This window comes from Ambystoma mexicanum, chromosome 4q, assembly GCF_040938575.1.
Source record: "Ambystoma mexicanum isolate Mex_15411 chromosome 4q, UKY_AmexF1_1, whole genome shotgun sequence".
Taxonomy (NCBI): domain Eukaryota; kingdom Metazoa; phylum Chordata; class Amphibia; order Caudata; family Ambystomatidae; genus Ambystoma; species Ambystoma mexicanum.
In genome coordinates, this window is record NC_090928.1 from 435,196,672 (window position 1) to 435,222,746 (window position 26,075).

Here is a 26,075-nt window from a genome sequence, read left to right on the forward strand (position 1 = left end):
CCTTAATGAAATGTATTAATTTGTCCAGCTGACCAGAAGTGCACTGATGTCATTAGTTCTACAAGTTCCATACAGTCACCCACTCTGTCACCTTTTTAAAAAAGGGCAGTTTTCAGCATTCAAGGGTTTAACTCAGTGGTAGAGCGTAGAAATGCAGTTCAAGAAGTCCCTGATTCATAACCATATATCCTCTTCAATAGATCCTGTTAAAATGTTTTTCAACCCAATGCACTGTAAGAAACAATAGGATATATAATCATTTCATATAAAAAACAATGAACAATTGGGTTTAACTATGCTCTTAGCACAAAATCAACAAACTGCAGTAGAGAAGCAGTTACGTTTTGCAGAATTTGTGCATTTGACAAAAGTTTTTTTCCATGTTCCAAGATCTACATGTGATACGCAATGTATGAATTCTTGCAATGGAAACCTCACTGTATTTTACCAAGGCAGATAAAGGACATCCTTCGCACCCCATATACCTATAAGGAGGGTTTGGTGGCTGAAAATGCTTTGCTTTGATGGTGATTGCATGTTGCTTGCACTTTGTACATACTACTGAATTAATAAAGGTGAACATTTTAGAACTGGGGGTATAGCTCAGTGGTAGAGCATTTGACTGCAGTTCAAGAGGTTCCTAGTTCAAATCTGGGTGTCCCCCTGGTCCAAATGTTGTACCTGTAGAAATATCTTTTTAAATAAATTGAAGAAAACATTTACAATCGTAGCATTTTATGTAATGAGCAACATATTTCTACATTTGAAATACTCCTGAACATCTCCTGAAACATAGTGTAAACACCATTAAGCTGTTTCGGATTTCTTTGTATGATACAAGCTGTGTATTACATTCACCCAATTTCTACTGGTGATATTATCAGTTTGAAATAGTCCATTGGAAGCTCATATGAATGTTATAAAACTGTGGCAGAAACCAATAATATGCCCTTAATGAAATGTATTAATTTGTACAGCTGACCAGAAGTGCACTGATGTCATTAGTTCTACAAGTTCCATTCGGTCACCCACTGTATCACCTTTTTAAAAAAGAGCAGTTTTCAGCATTCAAGGGTTTATGTTAGTGGTAGAGGGTAGGAGTGCAGTTCAAGAAGTCCCTGTTTCATAACCATATACCCTCTTCAATAGATCCTGTTAAAATATTTTTCAACCCAATGCACAGTAAGACACAATAGGATATATCATCATTTCATATAAAAAACAATGAACAATTGGGTTTAACTATGCTCTTAGCACAAAATCAACAAACTGCAGTAGAGAAGCAGTTACGTTTTGCAGAATTTGTGCATTTGACAAACGTTTTTTTTCCATGTTCCAAGATCTACATGTGATACGAAATGTATGAATTCTTGCAATGGAAACCTCACTGTATTTTACCAAGGCAGATAAAGGACATCTTGTGTATCCCTTATAGTTGTAAGGAGGGTTTGGTGGCTGAAAATGCATTGCTTTGATGGTGATTGCATGTTGCTTCCACTTTGTACATATTACTGAATTAATGAAGGAGAACATTTCAGAACTGGGGGTATAGTTCAGTGGTAGAGCATTTGACTGCAGATTAATAGGTCCCTAGTTCAAATCTGGGTGCCCCCTTGTCCAACTGTTTTACCTGTAGAAATATTTTTTTAATTAAATAAATTGAAGAAAACATTTACAATCTTAGCATATTATGTAATGAGCAACACATTTCTACAAATTTAAATACTCCTGATCATCTCCTGAAACATAGGGTAAACACCATTAAGCTATTTTGGATTTCTTCGTATGATACAAGCTGTGTTTTACATTCACCCAAGTTCTACTGGTGATATGATCAGTTTGAAATAGTCCATTGGAAGCTCATATGAACGTTATAAAACTGTGGTGGAAACCAATAATATGCCCTTAATGAAATGTATTAATTTGTCCAGCTGACCAGAAGTGTACTGATGTCATTAGTTCTACAAGTTCCATACAGTCACCCACTCTATCACCTTTTCAAAAAAGGGCAGTTTTCAGCATTCAAGGGTTTATGTCAGTGGTAGAGCGTAGGAATGCAGTTCAAGAAGTCCCTGTTTCATAACCATCTACCCTCTTCAATAGATCCTGTTAAAATGTTTTTCAACCCAATGCACTGTAAGAAACAATAGGATATATCATCATTTCATATGAAAAACAATGAACAATTGGGTTTAACTATGCTCTTAGCACAAAATCAACAAACTGCAGTAGAGAAGCAGTTACGTTTTGCAGAATTTGTGCATTTGACAAAAGTTTTTTTTCCATCTTCCAAGATCTACATGTGATACGAAATGTATGAATTCTTGAAATGGAAACCTCACTGTATTTTACCAAGGCAGATAAAGGACATCCTTCGCACCCCTTATACTTATAAGGAGGGTTTGGTGGCTGAAAATGCATTGCTTTGATGGTGATTGCATGTTGCTTCCACTTTGTACATATTACTGAATAAATAAAGGTGAACATTATCGAATTGGGGGTATAGCTCAGTGGTAGAGCATTTGACTGCAGATCAAGAGGTCCCTAATTCAAATCTGGGTGCCCCCTGGTCCAACTGTTGTACCTGTAGAAATATTGTTTTACATAAATTGAAGAAAACATTTACAATCTTAGCATTGTATGTAATGAGCAACACATTTCTACATTTGAAATACTCCTGATCATCTCCTGAAACATAGTGTAAACACCATTAAGCTATTTTGGATTTCTTCGTATGATACAAGCTGTGTATTACATTCACCCAAGTTCTACTGGTGATATTATCAGTTTGAAATAGTCCATTGGAAGCTCATATGAATGTTATAAAACTGTGGTAGAAACCAATAATATGCCCTTAATGAAATGTATTAATTTGTACAGCTGCCCAGAAGTGCACTGATGTCATTAGTTCTACAGGTTCCATACAGTCACCCACTCTATCACTTTTTTTTAAAAAGGGCAGTTTTCAGCATTCAAGGGTTTATGTCAGTGGTAGAGTGTAGGAGTGCAGTTGAAGAAGTCCCTGTTTCATAACCATATACCCTCTTCAATAGATCCTGTTAAAATGTTTTTCAACCCAATGCACTGTAAGACACAATAGGATATATCATCATTTCGTGTAAAAAACAATGAACAATTGGGTTTAACTATGCTCTTAGCACAAAATCAACAAACTGCAGTAGAGAAGCAGTTACGTTTTGCAGAATTTGTGCATTTGACAAAAGTTTTTTTTTCCATGTTCCAAGATCTACATGTGATACGAAATGTATGAATTCTTGCACTGGAAAACTCACTGTATTTTAAGAAGGCAGATAAAGGACATCTTTTGTACCCCTTATACTTATAAGGAGGGTTTGGTGGCTGAAAATGCATTGCTTTGATGGTGATTGCATGTTGCTTCCACTTTGTACATATTACTGAATAAATAAAGGTGAACATTTCAGAACTGGGGGTATAGCTCAGTGGTAGAGAATTTGACTGCAGATCAAGAGATCACTAGTTCAAATCTGGGTGCCCTCTTGTCCAACGGTTTTACCTGTAGAAATATTTTTTTAATTAAATAAATTGAAGAAAACATTTACAATCTTAGCATTTTATGTAATGAGCAACACATTTCTACATTTGAAATACTCCTGATCGTCCCCGGAAACATAGGGTAAACACCATTAAGCTGTTTCGGAATTCTTAGTATGATACACGCTGTGTATTACATTACCCAAGTTCTACTGGTGATATTATCAGTTTGAAATAGTCCATTGGAAGCTCATATGAATGTTATAAAACTGTGGTGGAAACCAATAATATGCGCTTAATGAAATGTATTAATTTGTACAGCTGACCAGAAGTGCACTGATGTCATTAGTTCTACAAGTTCCATACAGTCACCCACTCTATCACCTTTTTAAAAAAGAGCAGTTTTCAGCATTCAAGGGTTTATGTCAGTGGTAGAGGGTAGGAGTGCAGTTCAAGAAGTCCCTGTTTCATAACCATATACCCTCTTCAATAGATCCTGTTAAAATATTTTTCAACCCAATGCACTGTAAGAAACAATAGGATATATCATCATTTCATATAAAAAACAATGAACAATTGGGTTTAACTATGCTCTTAGCACAAAATCAACAAACTAAACAAAATCAACAAACCAATCCCTATTGGTGATATAAAACTGTGGTGGAAACCAATAATATGCCCTTAATGAAATTTATTAATTTGTACAGCTGACCAGAAGTGCACTGATGTCATTAGTTCTACAAGTTCCATAAAGTCACCCACTCTATCACCTTTTTAAAAAAGGGCAGTTTTCAGCATTCAAGGGTTTATGTCAGTGGTAGAGCGTTTGAGTGTAGTTCAAGAAGTCCCTGTTTCATAACCATATACCCTCTTCAATAGATCCTGTTAAAATGTTTTTCAACCCAATGCACTGTAAGAAACAATAGGATATATCATTTTGTATAAAAAACAATGAACAATTGGGTTTAACTATGCTCTTAGCACAAAATCAACAAACTGCAGTAGAGAAGCAGTTACGTTTTGCAGAATTTGTGCATTTGACAAAAGTTATTTTTCCATGTTCCAAGATCTACATGTGATACGAAATGTATGAATTCTTGCAATGGAAACCTCACTGTATTTTACCAAGGCAGATAAAGGACATCCTTCGCACCCCATATACTTATAAGGAGGGTTTGGTGGCTGAAAATGCATTGCGTTGATGGTGATTGCATGTTGCTTGCACTTTGTACATATTACTGAATTAATAAAGGTGAACATTTTAGAAGTACAGGTATAGCTCAGTGGTAGAGCATTTGACTGTAGATCAAAAGGTCCCTAGTTCAATTCTGGGTGCCCCCTTCTCCAACTGTTTTACCTGTAGAAATATTTTTTTAATTAATTAAATAAATTGAAGAAAACATTTACAATCTTAGCATTTTATGTAATGAGCAACACATTTCTACATTTGAAATACTCCTGATCATCTCCGGAAACATAGGGTAAACACCATTAAGCTGTTTCGGATTTCTTCGTATGATACAAGCTGTGTATTACATTCACCCAAGTTCTACTGGTGATATTATCAGCTTGAAATAGTCCATTGGAAGCGCATATGAATGTTATAAAACTGTGGTGGAAACCAATAATATGCCCTTAATGAAATGAATTAATTTGTACAGCTGACCAGAAGTGCACTGATGTCATTAGTTCTACAAGTTCCATACAGTCACCCACTCTATCACCTTTTTTTAAAAAAGAGCAGTTTTCAGCATTCAATGGTTTATGTCAGTGGTAGAGGGTAGGAGTGCAGTTCAAGAAGTCCCTGTTTCATAACCATATACCCTCTTCAATAGATCCTGTTAAAATGTTTTTCAACCCAATGCACTGTAAGAAACAATAGGATATATCATCATTTCATATAAAAAACAATGAATAATTGGGTTTAACTATGCTCTTAGCACAAAATCAACAAACTGCAGTAGAGAAGCAGTTTCGTTTTGCAGAATTTGTGCATTTGACAAAAGTTTTTTTTCCATGTTCCAAGATCTACATGTGATGCGAAATGTATGAATTCTTGCACTGGAAATCTCACTGTATTTTACAAAGGCAGATAAAGGACATCTTTTGTACCCCTTATACTTATAAGGAGGGTTTGGTGGCTGAAAATGCATTGCTTTGATGGTGATTGCATGTTGCTTCCACTTTGTACATATTACTGAATAAATAAAGGTACACATTTCAGAATATGGGGTATAGCTCAGTGGTCGAGCATTTGATTGCAGATCAAGAGGTCCCAAGTTAAAATCTGGGTGCCCCCTTGTCCAACTGTTTTACCTGTAGAAATATTTTTTTAATTAAATAAATTGAAGAAAACATTTACAATCTTAGCATTTTATGTAATGAGCAACACATTTCTTCATTTGAAATACTCCTGATCATCTCTGGAAACATAGGGTAAACACCATTAAGCTGATTCGGAATTCTTCGTATGATACAAGCTGTGTATTACATTCACCCAAGTTCTACTGGTGATATTATCAGTTTGAAATAGTCCATTGGAAGCGCATATGAATGTTATAAAACTGTGGTGGAAACCAGTAATATGCCCTTAATGAAATGTATTAATTTGTACAGCTGACCAGAAGTGCACTGATGTCATTAGTTCTACAAGTTCCATACAGTCACCCACTCTATCACCTTTTTAAAAAAGGGCTGTCTTCAGCATTCAAGGGTATAACTCAGTGGTAGAGCGTTGGAGTGCAGTTCAAGAAGTCCCTCTTTCATAACTATATACCCTCTTCAATAGATCCTGTTAAAATGTTTTTCAACCCAATGAACTGTAAGAAACAATAGGATATATCATCATTTCATATAAAAACAATGAACAATTGGGTTTAACTATGCTCTTGGCACAAAATCAACAAACTGCAGTAGAAAAGCAGTTACGTTTTGCAGAATTTGTGCATTTGACAAAAGTTTTTTTTTCCTGGACCAAGATCTACATGTGATACGAAATGTATGAATTCTTGCACTGGAAACCTCACTGTATTTTACAAAGGCAGATAAAGGACATTTTTTGTACCCCTTATATTTATAAGGAGGGTTTGGTGGCTGGAAATGCATTGCTTTGATGGTGATTGCATGTTGCTTCCACTTTGTACATATTACTGAATTAATAAAGGTGAACATTTTAGAACTGCGGGTATAGCTCGATGGTCGAGCATTTAACTGCAGATCAAGAGGTCCCTAGTTCAAATCTGTGTGCCCGCTTGTCCAACTGTTTTACCTGTTGAAATATTTTTTTAATTAAATAAATTGAAGAAAACATTTACAATCTTAGCATTTTATGTAATGAGCAATACATTTCTACATTTCGAAATACTCCTGATCATCTCCTGAAACATAGGGTAAACACCATTAAGCTGTTTAGGATTTCCTCATAAGATACAAGCTGTGTATTACATTCACCCAAGTTCTACTGGTGATATTGTCAGTTTGAAATAGTCCATTGGAAGCGCATATGAATGTTAGAAAACTGTGGTGGAAACCAATAATATGCCCTTAATGAAATGTATTAATTTGTACAGCTGACCAGAAGTGCACTGATGTCATTAGATCTACAAGTTCCATCCAGTCAACCACTCTATCACCTTTTTAAAAAAGAACAGTTTTCAGCATTCAAGGGTTTATGTCAGTGGTAGAGGGTAGGAGTGCAGTTCAAGAAGTCCCTGTTTCATAACCATATACCCTCTTCAATAGATCCTGTTAAAATATTTTTCAACCCAATGCACTGTAAGAAACAATAGGATATATCATAATTTCATATAAAAAACAATGAACAATTGGGTTTAACTATGCTCTTAGCACAAAATCAACAAACTAAACAAAATCAACAAACCAATCCCTATTGGTGATATAAAACTGTGGTGGAAACCAATAATATGCCCTTAATGAAATGTATTAATTTGTACAGCTGACCAGAAGTGCACTGATGTCATTAGTTCTACAAGTTCCATAAAGTCACCCACTCTATCACCTTTTTAAAAAAGGGCAGTTTTCAGCATTCAAGGGTTTATGTCAGTGGTAGAGCGTGGGAGTGTAGTTCAAGAAGTCCCTGTTTCATAACCATATACCCTCTTCAATAGATCCTGTTAAAATGTTTTTCAACCCAATGCACTGTAAGAAGCAATAGGAAATATCATCATTTCATATACAAAACAATGAACAATTCGGTTTAACTATGCTCTCAGCACAAAATCAACAAACTGCAGTAGAGAAGCAGTTACATTTTGCAGAATTTGTGCATTTGACAAAAGATTTTTTTCCATGTTCCCAGATCTGCATGTGATACGAAATGTATGACTTCTTGCAATGGAAACCTCACTGTATTTTACCAGGGCAGATAAAGGACATCCTTTGCACCCCATATACTTATAAGGAGGGTTTGGTGGCTGAAAATGCATTGCTTTGATGGTGATTGCATGTTGCTTGCACTTTGTACATATTACTGAATAAATAAAGGTGAACATTTCAAAACTGGGGGTATAGCTCATTGGTAGAGCATTTGACTGCAGATCAAGAGGTCCCTAGTTCAAATCTGGGTGCCCCCTTGTCCATCTGTTTTAATTGTAGAAATATATTTTTAATTAAATAAATTGAAGAAAACATTTACAATATCAGCAATTATGTAATGAGCAACACATTTCTACATTTGAAATACTCCTGATCATCTCCTGAAACACATGGTAAACACCATTAAGCTGTTTCGGACTTCTTCGTATGATACAAGCTGTGTATTACATTCACCCAAGCTCTATTGGTGATATTATCAGTTTGAATTAGTCCATTGGAAGCTCATATGAATGTTATAAAACTGTGGGGGAAACCAGTAATATGCCCTTAATGAAATGTATTAATTTGTACAGCTGACCAGAAGTGCACTGATGTCATTAGTTCTACAATTTCCATTGAGTCACCCACTCTATCACCTTTTTAAAAAAGGGCAGTTTTCAACATTGAAGGGTTTATGTCAGTGGTAGAGCGTAGGAGTGTAGTTCAAGAAGTCCCTGTTTCATAACCATATACCCTCTTCAATAGATCCTGTTAAAATGTTTTTCAACCCAATGCACTGTAAGAACCAATAAGATATATCATCATTTCATATACAAAACAATGAACAATTGGGTTTAACTATGCTCTTAGCACAAAATCACCAAACTGCAGTAGAGAAGCAGTTACATTTTGCAGAATTTGTGCATTTGACAAAAGTTTTTTTTCCATGTTCCAAGATCTACATGTGATACAAAATGTATGAATTCTTGCAATGGAAACCTCACTGTATTTTACCAAGGCAGATAAAGGACATCTTTTGTACCCCTTATACTTATAAGGAGGGTTTGGTGGCTGAAAATGCATTGCTTTGATGGTGATTGCATGTTGCTTCCACTTTGTACATATTACTGAATAAATAAAGGTGAACATTTCAGAAATGGGGGTATAGCTCAGGGGTAGAGCATTTCACTGCAGATCAAAAGGTCCCTAGTTCAAATCTGGGTGCCCCCTTGTCCAACTGTTTTACCTGTAGAAATATTTTTTTAATTAAATACATTGAAGTAAACATTTACAATCTTAGCATGTTATGTAATGAGCAACACATTTCTACATTTGAAATACTCCTGATCATCACCTGAAACATAGGGTAAACACCGTTAAGCTGTTTAGGATTTCTTCGTATGATACAAGCTGTGTTTTACATTCACCCAAGTTCTACTGGTGATATGATTAGTTTGAAATAGTCCATTGGAAGCTCATATGAATGTTATAAAACTGTGGTGGAAACCAATAATATGCCCTTAATGAAATGTATTAATTTGTACAGCTGACCAGAAGTGCACTGATGTTATTAGTTCTACAAGTTCCATACAGTCACCAACTCTATCACCTTTTTAAAAAAGGGCAGTTTTCAGCATTCAAGGGTTTATGTCAGTGGTAGAGCGTGGGAGTGCTTTTCAAGAAGTTCCTGTTTCATAACCATATACCCTCTTCAATAGATCGTGTTAAAATATTTTTCAACCCAATGCACTGTAAGAAACAATAGGATATATCATCATTTCATATACAAAACAATGAACAATTGGGTTTAACTGTGCTCTTGGCACAAAATCAACAAACTGCAGTAGAGAAGCAGTTACATTTTGCAGAATTTGTGCATTTGACAAAAGATTTTGTGTCCATGTTCCAAGATCTACATGTGATACGAAATGTAGGAATTCTTGCAATGGAAACCTCACTGTATTTTACCAAGGCAGATAAAGGACATCCTTCGCACCCCATATACTTATAAGGAAGGTTTGGTGGCTGAAAATGCATTGCTTTGATGGTGATTGCATGTTGCTTCCACTTTGTACATATTACTGAATAAATAAAGGTGAACATTTCAAAAATGGGTGTATAGCTCAGGGTTAGAGCATTTCACTGCAGATCAAAAAGTCCCTAGTTCAAATCTGGGTGCCCCCTTGTCCAACTGTTTTACCTGTAGAAATATTTTTTTAATTAAATAAATTGAAGTAAACATTTACAATCTTAGCATTTTATATAATGAGCAACACATTTCTACATTTGAAATACTCCTGATCATCACCTGAAACATAGGGTAAACACCATTAAGCTGTTTAGGATTTCTTAATATGATACAAGCTGTGTTTTACATTCACCCAAGTTCTACTGGTGATATGACCAGTTTAAAATAGTCCATTGGAAGCTCATATGAATGTTATAAAACTGTGGTGGAAACCAATAATATGCCCTTAATGAAATGTATTAATTTGTACAGATGACCAGAAGTGCACTGATATCATTAGTTCTACAAGTTCGATAAAGTCACCCACTCTATCACCTTTTTAAAAAAGGGCAGTTTTCAACATTGAAGGGTTTAGTTTATGTCAGTGGTAGAGCGTAGGGGTGTAGTTCAAGAAGTCCCTGTTTCATAACCATATACCCTCTTCAATAGATCCTGTTAAAATGTTTTTCAACACAATGCACTGTAAGAAACAATAGGATATATCATCATTTCATATACAAAACAATGAACAATTGGGTTTAACTATGCTCTTAGCACAACATCAACAAACTGCAGTAGAGAAGCAGTTACATTTTGCAGAATTTGTGCATTTGACAAAAGATTTTTTTTCCATGTTCCAAGATCTACATGTGATACGAAATGTATGAATTCTTGCAATGGAAACCTCACTGTATTTTACCAAGGCAGATAAAGGACATCCTTTGCACCTGATATACATATACAAGCTGTGTTTTACATTCACCCAAGTTCTACTGGTGATATTTTCAGTTTGAAATAGTCCATTGGAAGCTCATATGAATGTTATAAAACTGTGGTGGAAACCAATAATATGCCCTTAATGAAATGTATTAATTTGTACAGATGACCAGAAGTGCACTGATGTCATTAGTTCTACAAGTTCCATACAGTCACCCACTCTATCACCTTTTTAAAAAAGGACAGTTTTCAACATTGAATGGTTTATGTCAGTAGTAGAGCGTAGGAGTGTAGTTCAAGAAGTCCCTATTTCATAACCATATACCCTCTTCAATAGATCCTGTTAAAATGTTTTTCAACCCAATGCACTGTAAGAAACAATAGGATATATCATCATTTCATATACAAAACAATGAACAACGGGTTTAACTATGCTCTTAGCACAACATCAACAAACTGCAGTAGAGAAGCAGTTACATTTTGCAGAATTTGTGCATTTGACAAAAGATTTTTTTTCCATGTTCCAAGATCTACATGTGATACGAAATGTATGAATTCTTGCAATGGAAACCTCACTGTATTTTACCAAGGCAGATAAAGGACATCTTTTGTACCCCTTATACTTATAAGGAGGGTTTGGTGGCTGAAAATGCATTGCTTTGATGGTGATTGCATGTTGCTTCCACTTTGTACATATTACTGAATAAATAAAGTCGAACATTTCAGAAATGGGGGTATAGCTCAGTGGTAGAGCATTTGACTGCAGATCCAGAGGTCCCTAGTTCAAATCTGGGTGCCCCCTTGTTCAACTGTTTTACCTGTAGAAATATTTTTTTAAATAAATTGAAGAAAACATTTACAATCTTAGCATTTTATGTAATGAGCAACACATTTCTACATTTGAAATACTCCTGATCATCTCCTGAAACATAGGGTAAACACCATGAAACTGTTTAGGATTTCTTCATATGATACAAGCTGTGTTTTACATTCATACAAGTTCTACTGGTGATATTATCAGTTGGAAATAGTCCATTGGAAGCTCATATGAATGTTATAAAACTGTGGTGGAAACCAATAATATGCCCTTAATGAAATGTATTAATTTGTACAGCTGACCAGAAGTGCACTGATGTTATTAGTTCTACAAGTTCCATACAGTCACCAACTCTATCACCTTTTTAAAAAAGAGCAGTTTTCAGCATTCAAGGGTTTATGTCAGTGGTAGAGCGTGGGAGTGCTTTTCAAGAAATCCCTGTTTCATAACCATACACCCTCGTCAATAGATCCTGTTGAAATGTTTTTCAACCCAATGTACTGTAAGAAACAAAAGGATATATCATCATTTCATATAAAAACAATGAACAATTGGGTTTAACTATGCTCTTAGCACAAAATCAACAAACTGCAGTAGAGAAGCAGTTACGTTTTGCAGAATTTGTGCATTTGACGAAAGTTTTTTTTTCCATGTTCCAAGATCTACATGTGATACGAAATGTATGAATTCTTGCAATGGAAACCTCACTGTATTTTACCAAGGCAGATAAAGGACATCTTTTGTACCCCTTATACTTATAAGGAGGGTTTGGTGGCTGAAAATGCATTGCTTTGATGGTGATTGCATGTTGCTTCCACTTTGTACATATTACTGAATAAGTAAAGGTGAACATTTCAGAAATGGGGTTATAGCTCAGGGATAGAGCATTTCACTGCAGATCAAGAGGTCACTAGTTCAATTCTGGGTGCCCCCTTATCCAACTATTTTACCTGTAGAAATATTTTTTTAATTAAATAAATTGAAGTAAACATTTACAATCTTAGCATTTTATGTAATGAGCAACACATTTCTACATTTGAAATACTCCTGATCATCACCTGAAACATAGGGTAAACACCATTAAGATGTTTAGGATTTCTTCATATGATACAAGCTGTGCTTTACATTCACCCAAGCTCTACTGGTGATATGATCAGTTTGAACTAGTCCATTGGAAGCTCATATGAATGTTATAAAACTGTGGTGGAAACCAATAATATGCCCTTAATGAAATGTATTAATTTGTACTGCTGACCAGAAGTGCTCTGATGTCATTAGTTCTACAAGTTCCGTAGAGTCACCCAGTCTATCACCTTTTTAAAAAAGGGCAGTTTTCAACATTGAAGGGATTATGTCAGTGGTAGAGCGTAGGAGTGTAGTTCAAGAAGTCCCTGTTTCATAACCATATACCCTCTTCAATAGATCCTGTTAAAATGTTTTTCAACCCAATGCACTGTAAGAATCAATAGGATATGTCATCATTTCATATACGAAACAATGAACAATTGGGTTTTACTATGCTCTTAGGACAAAATCACCAAACTGCAGTAGAGAAACAGTTACATTTTGCAGAATTTGTGCATTTGACGAAAGTTTTTTTTCCATGTTCCAAGATCTACATGTGATACGAAATGTATGAATTCTTGCAATGGAAACCTCACTGTATTTTACCAAGGCAGATAAAGGACATCCTTTGCACCCGATATACATATACAAGCTGTGTTTTACATTCACCCAAGTTCTACTGGTGATATTTTCAGTTTGAAATAGTCCATTGGAAGCTCATATGAATGTTATAAAACTGTGGTGGAAACCAATAATATGCCCTTAATGAAATGTATTAATTTGTACAGCTGACCAGGAGTGCACTGATGTCATTAGTTTTACAAGTTCCATACAGTCACCCACTCTATCACCATTTTAAAAAAAGGGCAGCTTTCAGCATTCAAGGGTTTAACTCAGTGGTAGAGCATAGGAGTGCAGTTCAAGAAATCCCTGTTTCATAACCATACACCCTCGTCGATAGATCCTGTTAAAATGTTTTTCAACCCAATGTACTGTAAGAAACAAAAGGATATATCATCATTTCATATAAAAAAAATGAACAATTGGGTTTAACTATGCTCTTAGCACAAAATCAACAAACTGCAGTAGTGAAGCAGTTACATTTTGCAGAATTTGTGCATTTGACAAAAGATTTTTTTTCCATGTTCCAAGATCTACATGTGATACGAAATGTATGAATTCTTGCAATGGAAACCTCACTGTATTTTAGCAAGGCAGATAAAGGACATCTTTTGTACCCTTTATACTTATAAGGAGGGTTTGGTGGCTGAAAATGCATTGCTTTGATGGTGATTGCATGTTGCTTCCACTTTGTACATTTTACTGAATAAGTAAAGGTGAACATTTCAGAAATGGGGTTATAGCTCAGGGATAGAGCATTTCACTGCAGATCAAGAGGTCACTAGTTCAATTCTGGGTGCCCCCTTATCCAACTATATTACCTGTAGAAATATTTTTTTAATTAAATAAATTGAAGTAAACATTTACGATCTTAGCATTTTATGTAATGAGCAACACATTTCTACATTTGAAATACTCCTGATCATCACCTGAAACATAGGGTAAACACCATTAAGATGTTTAGGATTTCTTCATATGATACAAGCTGTGCTTTACATTCGCCCAAGTTCTACTGGTGATATGATCAGTTTGAACTAGTCCATTGGAAGCTCATATGAATGTTATAAAACTGTGGTGGAAACCAATAATATGCCCTTAATGAAATGTATTAATTTGTACTGCTGACCAGAAGTGCTCTGATGTCATTAGTTCTACAAGTTCCGTAGAGTCACCCAGTCTATCACCTTTTTAAAAAAGGGCAGTTTTCAACATTGAAGGGATTATGTCAGTGGTAGAGCGTAGGAGTGTAGTTCAAGAAGTCCCTGTTTCATAACCATATACCCTCTTCAATAGATCCTGTTAAAATGTTTTTCAACCCAATGCACTGTAAGAAACAATAGGATATATCATCATTTCATATACAAAACAATGAACAATTGGGTTAAACTATGCTCTTAGCACAAAATCAACAAACTGCAGTAGAGAAGCAGTTACATTTTGCAGAATTTGTGCATTTGACAAAAGATTTTTTTTCCATGTTCCAAGATCTACATGCGATACGAAATGTATGAATTCTTGCAATGGAAACCTCACTGTATTTTACCAAGGCAGATAAAGGACATCCTTCGCACCCCATATACTTATAAGGAAGGTTGGTGGCTGAAAATGCATTGCTTTGATGGTGATTGCATGTTGCTTCCACTTTGTACATATTACTGAATAAATAAAGGTGAACAGTTCAGAAATGGGGGTATAGCTCAGGGGTAGAGCATTTCACTGCAGCTCAAAAGTCCCTAGTTCAAATCTGGGTGCTCCCTTGTCCAACTGTTTTACCTGTAGAAATATTTTTTAATTAAATAAATTGAAGTAAACATTTACAATCTGAGCATTTTATGTAATGAGCAACACATTTCTACATTTGAAATACTCCTGATCATCACCTGAAACATAGGGTAAACACCATTAAGCTGTTTAGGATTTCTTCATATGATACAAGCTGTGTTTTACATTCACCCAAGTTCTACTGGTGATATGACCAGTTTAAAATAGTCCATTGGAAGCTCATACGAATGTTATAAAACTGTGGTGGAAACCAATAATATGCCCTTAATGAAATGTATTGATTTGTACAGCTGACCAGAAGTGCACTGATGTCATTAGTTCTACAAGTTCCATAGATTCACCCACTCTATCACCTTTTTAAAAAAGGGCAGTTTTCAACATTGAAGGGTTTATGTCAGTGGTAGAGCGTAGGAGTGTAGTTCAAGAAGTCCCTGTTTCATAACCATATACCCTCTTCAATAGATCCTGTTAAAATGTTTTTCAACCCAATGCACTGTAAGAAACAATAGGATATATCATCATTTCATATACAAAACAATGAACAATTGGGTTTAACTATGCTCTTAGCACAACATCAACAAACTGCAGTAAAGAAGCAGTTACATTTTGCAGAATTTGTGCATTTGACAAAAGATTTTTTTTCCATGTTTTAAGATCTACATGTGATACGAAATGTATGAATTCTTGCAATGGAAACCTCACTGTATTTTACCAAGGCAGATAAAGGACATCCTTCGCACCCCATATACTTATAAGGAGGGTTTGGTGGCTGAAAATGCATTGCTTTGATGGTGATTGCATGTTGCTTCCACTTTGTACATATTACTGAATAAATAAAGGTGAAATTTTCGGAACTGGCTGTGTAGCTCAGTTGTAGAGCATTTAACTGCCGATCAAGAGGTCCCTAGTTCAAATCTGGGTGCCCCCCTTGTTCAACTGTTTTACCTGTAGAAATATTTTTTAATTAAATAAATTGAAGTAAACATTTACAATCTGAGCATTTTATGTAATGAGCAGCACATTTGAAATACTCCTGATCATCACCTGAAACATAGGGTAAACACCATTAAGCTGTTTAGGATTTCTTCATATGATACAAGCTGTGTTTTACATTCACCCAAGTTCTACTGGTGATATGACCAGTTTAAAATAGTCCATTGGAAGCTCATACGAATGTTATAAAACTGTGGTGGAAACCAATAATATGCCCTTAATGAAATGTATTGATTTGTACAGCTGACCAGAAGTGCACTGATGTCATTAGTTCTACAAGTTCCATAGAGTCACCCACTCTATCACCTTTTTAAAAAAGGGCAGTTTTCAACATTGAAGGGTTTATGTCAGTGGTAGAGCGTAGGAGTGTAGTTCAAGAAGTCCCTGTTTCATAACCATATACCCTCTTCAATAGATCCTGTTAAAATGTTTTTCAACCCAATGCACTGTAAGAAACAATAGGATATATCATCATTTCATATACAAAACAATGAACAATTGGGTTTAACTATGCTCTTAGCACAAAATCAACAAACTGCAGTAGAGAAGCAGTTACATTTTGCAGAATTTGTGCATTTGACAAAAGATTTTTTTTCCATGTTCCAAGATCTACATGTGATACGAAATGTATGAATTCTTGCAATGGAAACCTCACTGTATTTTACCAAGGCAGATAAAGGACATCCTTCGCACCCCATATACTTATAAGGAAGGTTTGGTGGCTGAAAATGCATTGCTTTGATGGTGATTGCATGTTGCTTGCACTTTGTACATATTACTGAATTAATAAAAGTGAACTTTTCAGAACTGGGGGTATAGCTCCGTGGTAGAGCATTTGCCTGCAGATCAAGAGGTCCCTATTTCAAATCTGGGTGCTCCCTTGTTCAACTGTTTTACCTGTAGAAATATTTTTTTAAATAAATTGAAGAAAACATTTCCAATCTTAGCATTTTATGTAATGAGCAACACATCTCTACATTTGAAATACTCCTGAAACATAGGGTAAACACCATGAAACTGTTTAGGATTTCTTCATATGATACAAGCTGTGTTTTACATTCACCCAAGTTCTACTGGTGATATTATCAGTTTGAAATAGTCCATTGGAAGCTCATATGAATGTTATAAAACTGTGGTGGAAACCAATAATATGCCCTTAATTAAATGTATTAATTTGTACTGCTGACCAGAAGTGCTCTGATGTCATTAGTTCTACAAGTTCCGTAGAGTCACCCAGTCTATCACCTTTTTAAAAAAGGGCAGTTTTCAACATTGAAGGGTTTATGTCAGTGGTAGAGCGTAGGAGTTCAGTTCAAGAAGTCCCTGTTTCATAACCATATACCCTCTTCAATAGATCCTGTTAAAATGTTTTTCAACCCAATGCACTGTAAGAAACAATAAGATATATCATCATTTCATATAAAAAGCAATGAACAATTGGGTTTAACTATGCTCTTAGCACAAAATCAACAAACTGCAGTAGAGAAGCAGTTACGTTTTGCAGAATTTGTGCATTTGACAAACGTTTTTTTTCCATGTTCCAAGATCTACATGTGATACGAAATGTATTAATTCTTGCAATGGAAACCTCACTGTATTTTACCTAGGCAGATAAACGACATCTTTTGTACCCCTTATACTTATAAGGAGGGTTTGGTGGCTGAAAATGCATTGCTTTGATGGTGATTGCATGTTGCTTCCACTTTGTACATATTACTGAATAAATAAAGGTGAACATTTCAGAAATGGGGGTATAGCTCAGTGGTAGAGCATTTGACTGCAGATCAAGAAGTCCGTAGTTCAAATCTGGGTGCCCCCTTGTTCAACTGTTTTACCTGTAGAAATATTTTTTTAATTAAATAAATTATAAACATTTACAATCTTAGCATTTTATGTAATGAGCAACATATTTCTACATTTGAAATACTCCTGATCATCACCTGAAACATAGGGCAAACACCATTAAGATGTTTAGGATTTCTTCATATTATACAAGCTGTGCTTTACATTCACCCAGGTTCTACTGGTGATATGATCAGTTTGAACTAGTCCATTGGAAGCTCATATGAATGTTATAAAACTGTGGTGGAAACCAATAATATGCCCTTAATGAAATGTATTAATTTGTACTGCTGACCAGAAGTGCTCTGATGTCATTAGTTCTACAAGTTCCGTAGAGTCACCCAGTCTATCACCTTTTTAAAAAAGGGCAGTTTTCAACATTGAAGGGTTTATGTCAGTGGTAGAGCGTAGGAGTGTAGTTCAAGAAGTCCCTGTTTCATAACCATATACCCTCTTCAATAGATCCTGTTAAAATGTTTTTCAACCCAATGCACTGTAAGAACCAATAAGATATATCATCATTTCATATACAAAACAATGAACAATTGGGTTTAACTATGCTCTTAGCACAAAATCACCAAACTGCAGTAGAGAAGCAGTTACATTTTGCAGAATTTGTGCATTTGACAAAAGATTTTTTTTCCATGTTCCAAGATCTACATGTGATACAAAATGTATGAATTCTTGCAATGGAAACCTCACTGTATTTTACCAAGGCAGATAAAGGACATCTTTTGTACCCCTTATACTTATAAGGAGGGTTTGGTGGCTGAAAATGCATTGCTTTGATGGTGATTGCATGTTGCTTCCACTTTGTACATATTACTGAATAAATAAAGGTGAACATTTCAGAAATGGGGGTATAGCTCAGGGGTAGAGCATTTCACTGCAGATCAAAAGGTCCCTAGTTCAAATCTGGGTGCCCCCTTGTCCAACTGTTTTACCTGTAGAAATATTTTTTTAATTAAATACATTGAAGTAAACATTTACAATCTTAGCATGTTATGTAATGAGCAACACATTTCTACATTTGAAATACTCCTGATCATCACCTGAAACATAGGGTAAACACCGTTAAGCTGTTTAGGATTTCTTCGTATGATACAAGCTGTGTTTTACATTCACCCAAGTTCTACTGGTGATATGATTAGTTTGAAATAGTCCATTGGAAGCTCATATTAATGTTATAAAACTGTGGTGGAAACCAATAATATGCCCTTAATGAAATGTATTAATTTGTACAGCTGACCAGAAGTGCACTGATGTTATTAGTTCTACAAGTTCCATACAGTCACCAACTCTATCACCTTTTTAAAAAAGGGCAGTTTTCAGCATTCAAGGGTTTATGTCAGTGGTAGAGCGTGGGAGTGCTTTTCAAGAAGTTCCTGTTTCATAACCATATACCCTCTTCAATAGATCGTGTTAAAATATTTTTCAACCCAATGCACTGTAAGAAACAATAGGATATATCATCATTTCATATACAAAACAATGAACAATTGGGTTTAACTGTGCTCTTAGCACAAAATCAACAAACTGCAGTAGAGAAGCAGTTACATTTTGCAGAATTTGTGCATTTGACAAAAGATTTTTTTTCCATGTTCCAAGATCTACATGTGATACGAAATGTAGGAATTCTTGCAATGGAAACCTCACTGTATTTTACCAAGGCAGATAAAGGACATCCTTCGCACCCCATATACTTATAAGGAAGGTTTGGTGGCTGAAAATGCATTGCTTTGATGGTGATTGCATGTTGCTTCCACTTTGTACATATTACTGAATAAATAAAGGTGAACATTTCAAAAATGGGTGTATAGCTCAGGGTTAGAGCATTTCACTGCAGATCAAAAAGTCCCTAGTTCAAATCTGGGTGCCCCCTTGTCCAACTGTTTTACCTGTAGAAATATTTTTTTAATTAAATAAATTGAAGTAAACATTTACAATCTTAGCATTTTATATAATGAGCAACACATTTCTACATTTGAAATACTCCTGATCATCACCTGAAACATAGGGTAAACACCATTAAGCTGTTTAGGATTTCTTAATATGATACAAGCTGTGTTTTACATTCACCCAAGTTCTACTGGTGATATGACCAGTTTAAAATAGTCCATTGGAAGCTCATATGAATGTTATAAAACTGTGGTGGAAACCAATAATATGCCCTTAATGAAATGTATTAATTTGTACAGATGACCAGAAGTGCACTGATATCATTAGTTCTACAAGTTCGATAAAGTCACCCACTCTATCACCTTTTTAAAAAAGGGCAGTTTTCAACATTGAAGGGTTTATGTCAGTGGTAGAGCGTAGGAGTGTAGTTCAAGAAGTCCCTGTTTCATAACCATATACCCTCTTCAATAGATCCTGTTAAAATGTTTTTCAACCCAATGCACTGTAAGAACCAATAAGATATATCATCATTTCATATACAAAACAATGAACAATTGGGTTTAACTATGCTCTTAGCACAAAATCACCAAACTGCAGTAGAGAAGCAGTTACATTTTGCAGAATTTGTGCATTTGACAAAAGATTTTTTTTCCATGTTGCAAGATCTACATGTGATACGAAATGTATGAATTCTTGCAATGGAAACCTCACTGTATTTTACCAAGGCAGATAAAGGACATCTTTTGTACCCCTTATACTTATAAGGAGGGTTTGGTGGCTGAAAATGCATTGCTTTGATGGTGATTGCATGTTGCTTCCACTTTGTACATATTACTGAATAAATAAAGTCGAACATTTCAGAAATGGGGGTATAGCTCAGTGGTAGAGCATTTGACTGCAGATCAAGAGGTCCCTAGTTCAAATCTGGGTGCCCCCTTGTTCAACTGTTTTACCTGTAGAAATATTTTTTTAAATAAATTGAAGAAAACATTTACAATCTTAGCATTTTATGTAATGAGCAACACATTTCTACATTTGAAATACTCCTGATCATCTCCTGAAACATAGGATAAACACCATGAAACTGTTTAGGATTTCTTCATATGATACAAGCTGTGTTTTACATTCATACAAGTTCTACTGGTGATATTATCAGTTGGAAATAGTCCATTGGAAGCTCATATGAATGTTATAAAACTGTGGTGGAAACCAATAATATGCCCTTAATGAAATGTATTAATTTGTACAGCTGACCAGAAGTGCACTGATGTTATTAGTTCTACAAGTTCCATACAGTCACCAACTCTATCACCTTTTTAAAAAAGAGCAGTTTTCAGCATTCAAGGGTTTATGTCAGTGGTAGAGCGTGGGAGTGCTTTTCAAGAAATCCCTGTTTCATAACCATACACCCTGGTCAATAGATCCTGTTGAAATGTTTTTCAACCCAATGTACTGTAAGAAACAAAAGGATATATCATCATTTCATATAAAAACAATGAACAATTGGGTTTAACTATGCTCTTAGCACAAAATCAACAAACTGCAGTAGAGAAGCAGTTACGTTTTGCAGAATTTGTGCATTTGACGAAAGTTTTTTTTCCATGTTCCAAGATCTACATGTGATACGAAATGTATGAATTCTTGCAATGGAAACCTCACTGTATTTTACCAAGGCAGATAAAGGACATCTTTTGTACCCCTTATACTTATAAGGAGGGTTTGGTGGCTGAAAATGCATTGCTTTGATGGTGATTGCATGTTGCTTCCACTTTGTACATATTACTGAATAAGTAAAGGTGAACATTTCAGAAATGGGGTTATAGCTCAGGGATAGAGCATTTCACTGCAGATCAAGAGGTCACTAGTTCAATTCTGGGTGCCCCCTTATCCAACTATTTTACCTGTAGAAATATTTTTTTAATTAAATAAATTGAAGTAAACATTTACAATCTTAGCATTTTATGTAATGAGCAACACATTTCTACATTTGAAATACTCCTGATCATCACCTGAAACATAGGGTAAACACCATTAAGATGTTTAGGATTTCTTCATATGATACAAGCTGTGCTTTACATTCACCCAAGCTCTACTGGTGATATGATCAGTTTGAACTAGTCCATTGGAAGCTCATATGAATGTTATAAAACTGTGGTGGAAACCAATAATATGCCCTTAATGAAATGTATTAATTTGTACTGCTGACCAGAAGTGCTCTGATGTCATTAGTTCTACAAGTTCCGTAGAGTCACCCAGTCTATCACCTTTTTAAAAAAGGGCAGTTTTCAACATTGAAGGGATTATGTCAGTGGTAGAGCGTAGGAGTGTAGTTCAAGAAGTCCCTGTTTCATAACCATATACCTTCTTCAATAGATCCTGTTAAAATGTTTTTCAACCCAATGCACTGTAAGAAACAATAGGATATGTCATCATTTCATATACGAAACAATGAACAATTGGGTTTTACTATGCTCTTAGCACAAAATCACCAAACTGCAGTAGAGAAAAAGTTACATTTTGCAGAATTTGTGCATTTGACGAAAGTTTTTTTTCCATGTTCCAAGATCTACATGTGATACGAAATGTATGAATTCTTGCAATGGAAACCTCACTGTATTTTACCAAGGCAGATAAAGGACATCCTTTGCACCCGATATACATATACAAGCTGTGTTTTACATTCACCCAAGTTCTACTGGTGATATTTTCAGTTTGAAATAGTCCATTGGAAGCTCATATGAATGTTATAAAACTGTGGTGGAAACCAATAATATGCCCTTAATGAAATGTATTAATTTGTACAGCTGACCAGGAGTGCACTGATGTCATTAGTTTTACAAGTTCCATACAGTCACCCACTCTATCACCATTTTAAAAAAAGGGCAGCTTTCAGCATTGAAGGGTTTAACTCAGTGGTAGAGCATAGGAGTGCAGTTCAAGAAATCCCTGTTTCATAACCATACACCCTCGTCGATAGATCCTGTTAAAATGTTTTTCAACCCAATGTACTGTAAGAAACAAAAGGATATATCATCATTTCATATAAAAAAAAATGAACAATTGGGTTTAACTATGCTCTTAGCACAAAATCAACAAACTGCAGTAGTGAAGCAGTTACATTTTGCAGAATTTGTGCATTTGACAAAAGATTTCTTTTCCATGTTCCAAGATCTACATGTGATACGAAATGTATGAATTCTTGCAATGGAAACCTCACTGTATTTTAGCAAGGCAGATAAAGGACATCTTTTGTACCCTTTATACTTATAAGGAGGGTTTGGTGGCTGAAAATGCATTGCTTTGATGGTGATTGCATGTTGCTTCCACTTTGTACATTTTACTGAATAAGTAAAGGTGAACATTTCAGAAATGGGGTTATAGCTCAGGGATAGAGCATTTCACTGCAGATCAAGAGGTCACTAGTTCAATTCTGGGTGCCCCCTTATCCAACTATATTACCTGTAGAAATATTTTTTTAATTAAATAAATTGAAGTAAACATTTACGATCTTAGCATTTTATGTAATGAGCAACACATTTCTACATTTGAAATACTCCTGATCATCACCTGAAACATAGGGTAAACACCATTAAGCTGTTTAGGATTTCTTCATATGATACAAGCTGTGTTTTACATTCACCCAAGTTCTACTGGTGATATGACCAGTTTAAAATAGTCCATTGGAAGCTCATATGAATGTTATAAAACTGTGGTGGAAACCAATAATATGCCCTTAATGAAATGTATTAATTTGTACTGCTGACCAGAAGTGCTCTGATGTCATTAGTTCTACAAGTTCCGTAGAGTCACCCAGTCTATCACCTTTTTAAAAAAGGGCAGTTTTCAACATTGAAGGGATTATGTCAGTGGTAGAGCGTAGGAGTGTAGTTCAAGAAGTCCCTGTTTCATAACCATATACCCTCTTCAATAGATCCTGTTAAAATGTTTTTCAACCCAATGCACTGTAAGAAACAATAGGATATATCATCATTTCATATACAAAACAATGAACAATTGGGTTAAACTATGCTCTTAGCACAAAATCAACAAACTGCAGTAGAGAAGCAGTTACATTTTGCAGAATTTGTGCATTTGACAAAAGATTTTTTTTCCATGTTCCAAGATCTACATGCGATACGAAATGTATGAATTCTTGCAATGGAAACCTCACTGTATTTTACCAAGGCAGATAAAGGACATCCTTCGCACCCCATATACTTATAAGGAAGGTTGGTGGCTGAAAATGCATTGCTTTGATGGTGATTGCATGTTGCTTCCACTTTGTACATATTACTGAATAAATAAAGGTGAACAGTTCAGAAATGGGGGTATAGCTCAGGGGTAGAGCATTTCACTGCAGCTCAAAAGTCCCTAGTTCAAATCTGGGTGCTCCCTTGTCCAACTGTTTTACCTGTAGAAATATTTTTTAATTAAATAAATTGAAGTAAACATTTACAATCTGAGCATTTTATGTAATGAGCAACACATTTCTACATTTGAAATACTCCTGATCATCACCTGAAACATAGGGTAAACACCATTAAGCTGTTTAGGATTTCTTCATATGATACAAGCCGTGTTTTACATTCACCCAAGTTCTACTGGTGATATGACCAGTTTAAAATAGTCCATTGGAAGCTCATACGAATGTTATAAAACTGTGGTGGAAACCAATAATATGCCCTTAATGAAATGTATTGATTTGTACAGCTGACCAGAAGTGCACTGATGTCATTAGTTCTACAAGTTCCATAGAGTCACCCACTCTATCACTTTTTTAAAAAAGGGCAGTTTTCAACATTGAAGGGTTTATGTCAGTGGTAGAGCGTAGGAGTGTAGTTCAAGAAGTCCCTGTTTCATAACCATATACCCTCTTCAATAGATCCTGTTAAAATGTTTTTCAACCCAATGCACTGTAAGAAACAATAGGATATATCATCATTTCATATACAAAACAATGAACAATTGGGTTTAACTATGCTCTTAGCACAACATCAACAAACTGCAGTAAAGAAGCAGTTACATTTTGCAGAATTTGTGCATTTGACAAAAGATTTTTTTTCCATGTTTTAAGATCTACATGTGATACGAAATGTATGAATTCTTGCAATGGAAACCTCACTGTATTTTACCAAGGCAGATAAAGGACATCCTTCGCACCCCATATACTTATAAGGAGGGTTTGGTGGCTGAAAATGCATTGCTTTGATGGTGATTGCATGTTGCTTCCACTTTGTACATATTACTGAATAAATAAAGGTGAAATTTTTGGAACTGGGTGTGTAGCTCAGTTGTAGAGCATTTAACTGCCGATCAAGAGGTCCCTAGTTCAAATCTGGGTGCCCCCCTTGTTCAACTGTTTTACCTGTAGAAATATTTTTTAATTAAATAAATTGAAGTAAACATTTACAATCTGAGCATTTTATGTAATGAGCAACACATTTGAAATACTCCTGATCATCACCTGAAACATAGGGTAAACACCATTAAGCTGTTTAGGATTTCTTCATATGATACAAGCTGTGTTTTACATTCACCCAAGTTCTACTGGTGATATGACCAGTTTAAAATAGTCCATTGGAAGCTCATACGAATGTTATAAAACTGTGGTGGAAACCAATAATATGCCCTTAATGAAATGTATTGATTTGTACAGCTGACCAGAAGTGCACTGATGTCATTAGTTCTACAAGTTCCATAGAGTCACCCACTCTATCACCTTTTTAAAAAAGGGCAGTTTTCAACATTGAAGGGTTTATGTCAGTGGTAGAGCGTAGGAGTGTAGTTCAAGAAGTCCCTGTTTCATAACCATATACCCTCTTCAATAGATCCTGTTAAAATGTTTTTCAACCCAATGCACTGTAAGAAACAATAGGATATATCATCATTTCATATACAAAACAATGAACAATTGGGTTTAACTATGCTCTTAGCACAACATCAACAAACTGCAGTAAAGAAGCAGTTACAGTTTGCAGAATTTGTGCATTTGACAAAAGATTTTTTTTCCATGTTTTAAGATCTACATGTGATACGAAATGTATGAATTCTTGCAATGGAAACCTCACTGTATTTTACCAAGGCAGATAAAGGACATCCTTCGCACCCCATATACTTATAAGGAGGGTTTGGTGGCTGAAAATGCTTTGCTTTGATGGTGATTGCATGTTGCTTCCACTTTGTACATATTACTGAATAAATAAAGGTGAATTTTTCGGAACTGGCTGTGTAGCTCAGGGGTAGAGCATTTAACTGCCGATCAAGAGGTCCCTAGTTCAAATCTGG

At 35.4% G+C, this 26,075-nt stretch overlaps 3 non-coding genes across 3 annotated transcripts; all 3 read left to right on the plus strand.

Moving 5' to 3' along the window:
* The first annotated feature begins 592 nt into the window (after positions 1–592).
* TRNAC-GCA (transfer RNA cysteine (anticodon GCA)) lies at positions 593–664 on the plus strand. The gene has a single exon. It is a non-coding gene; the product is annotated as a tRNA-Cys (tRNA).
* Positions 665–8,033: 7,369 nt separating this feature from the next.
* On the plus strand, positions 8,034–8,105 carry TRNAC-GCA (transfer RNA cysteine (anticodon GCA)). The gene has a single exon. It is a non-coding gene; the product is annotated as a tRNA-Cys (tRNA).
* Positions 8,106–20,655: 12,550 nt separating this feature from the next.
* On the plus strand, positions 20,656–20,727 carry TRNAC-GCA (transfer RNA cysteine (anticodon GCA)). The gene has a single exon. It is a non-coding gene; the product is annotated as a tRNA-Cys (tRNA).
* The last annotated feature ends 5,348 nt before the right edge of the window (positions 20,728–26,075 follow it).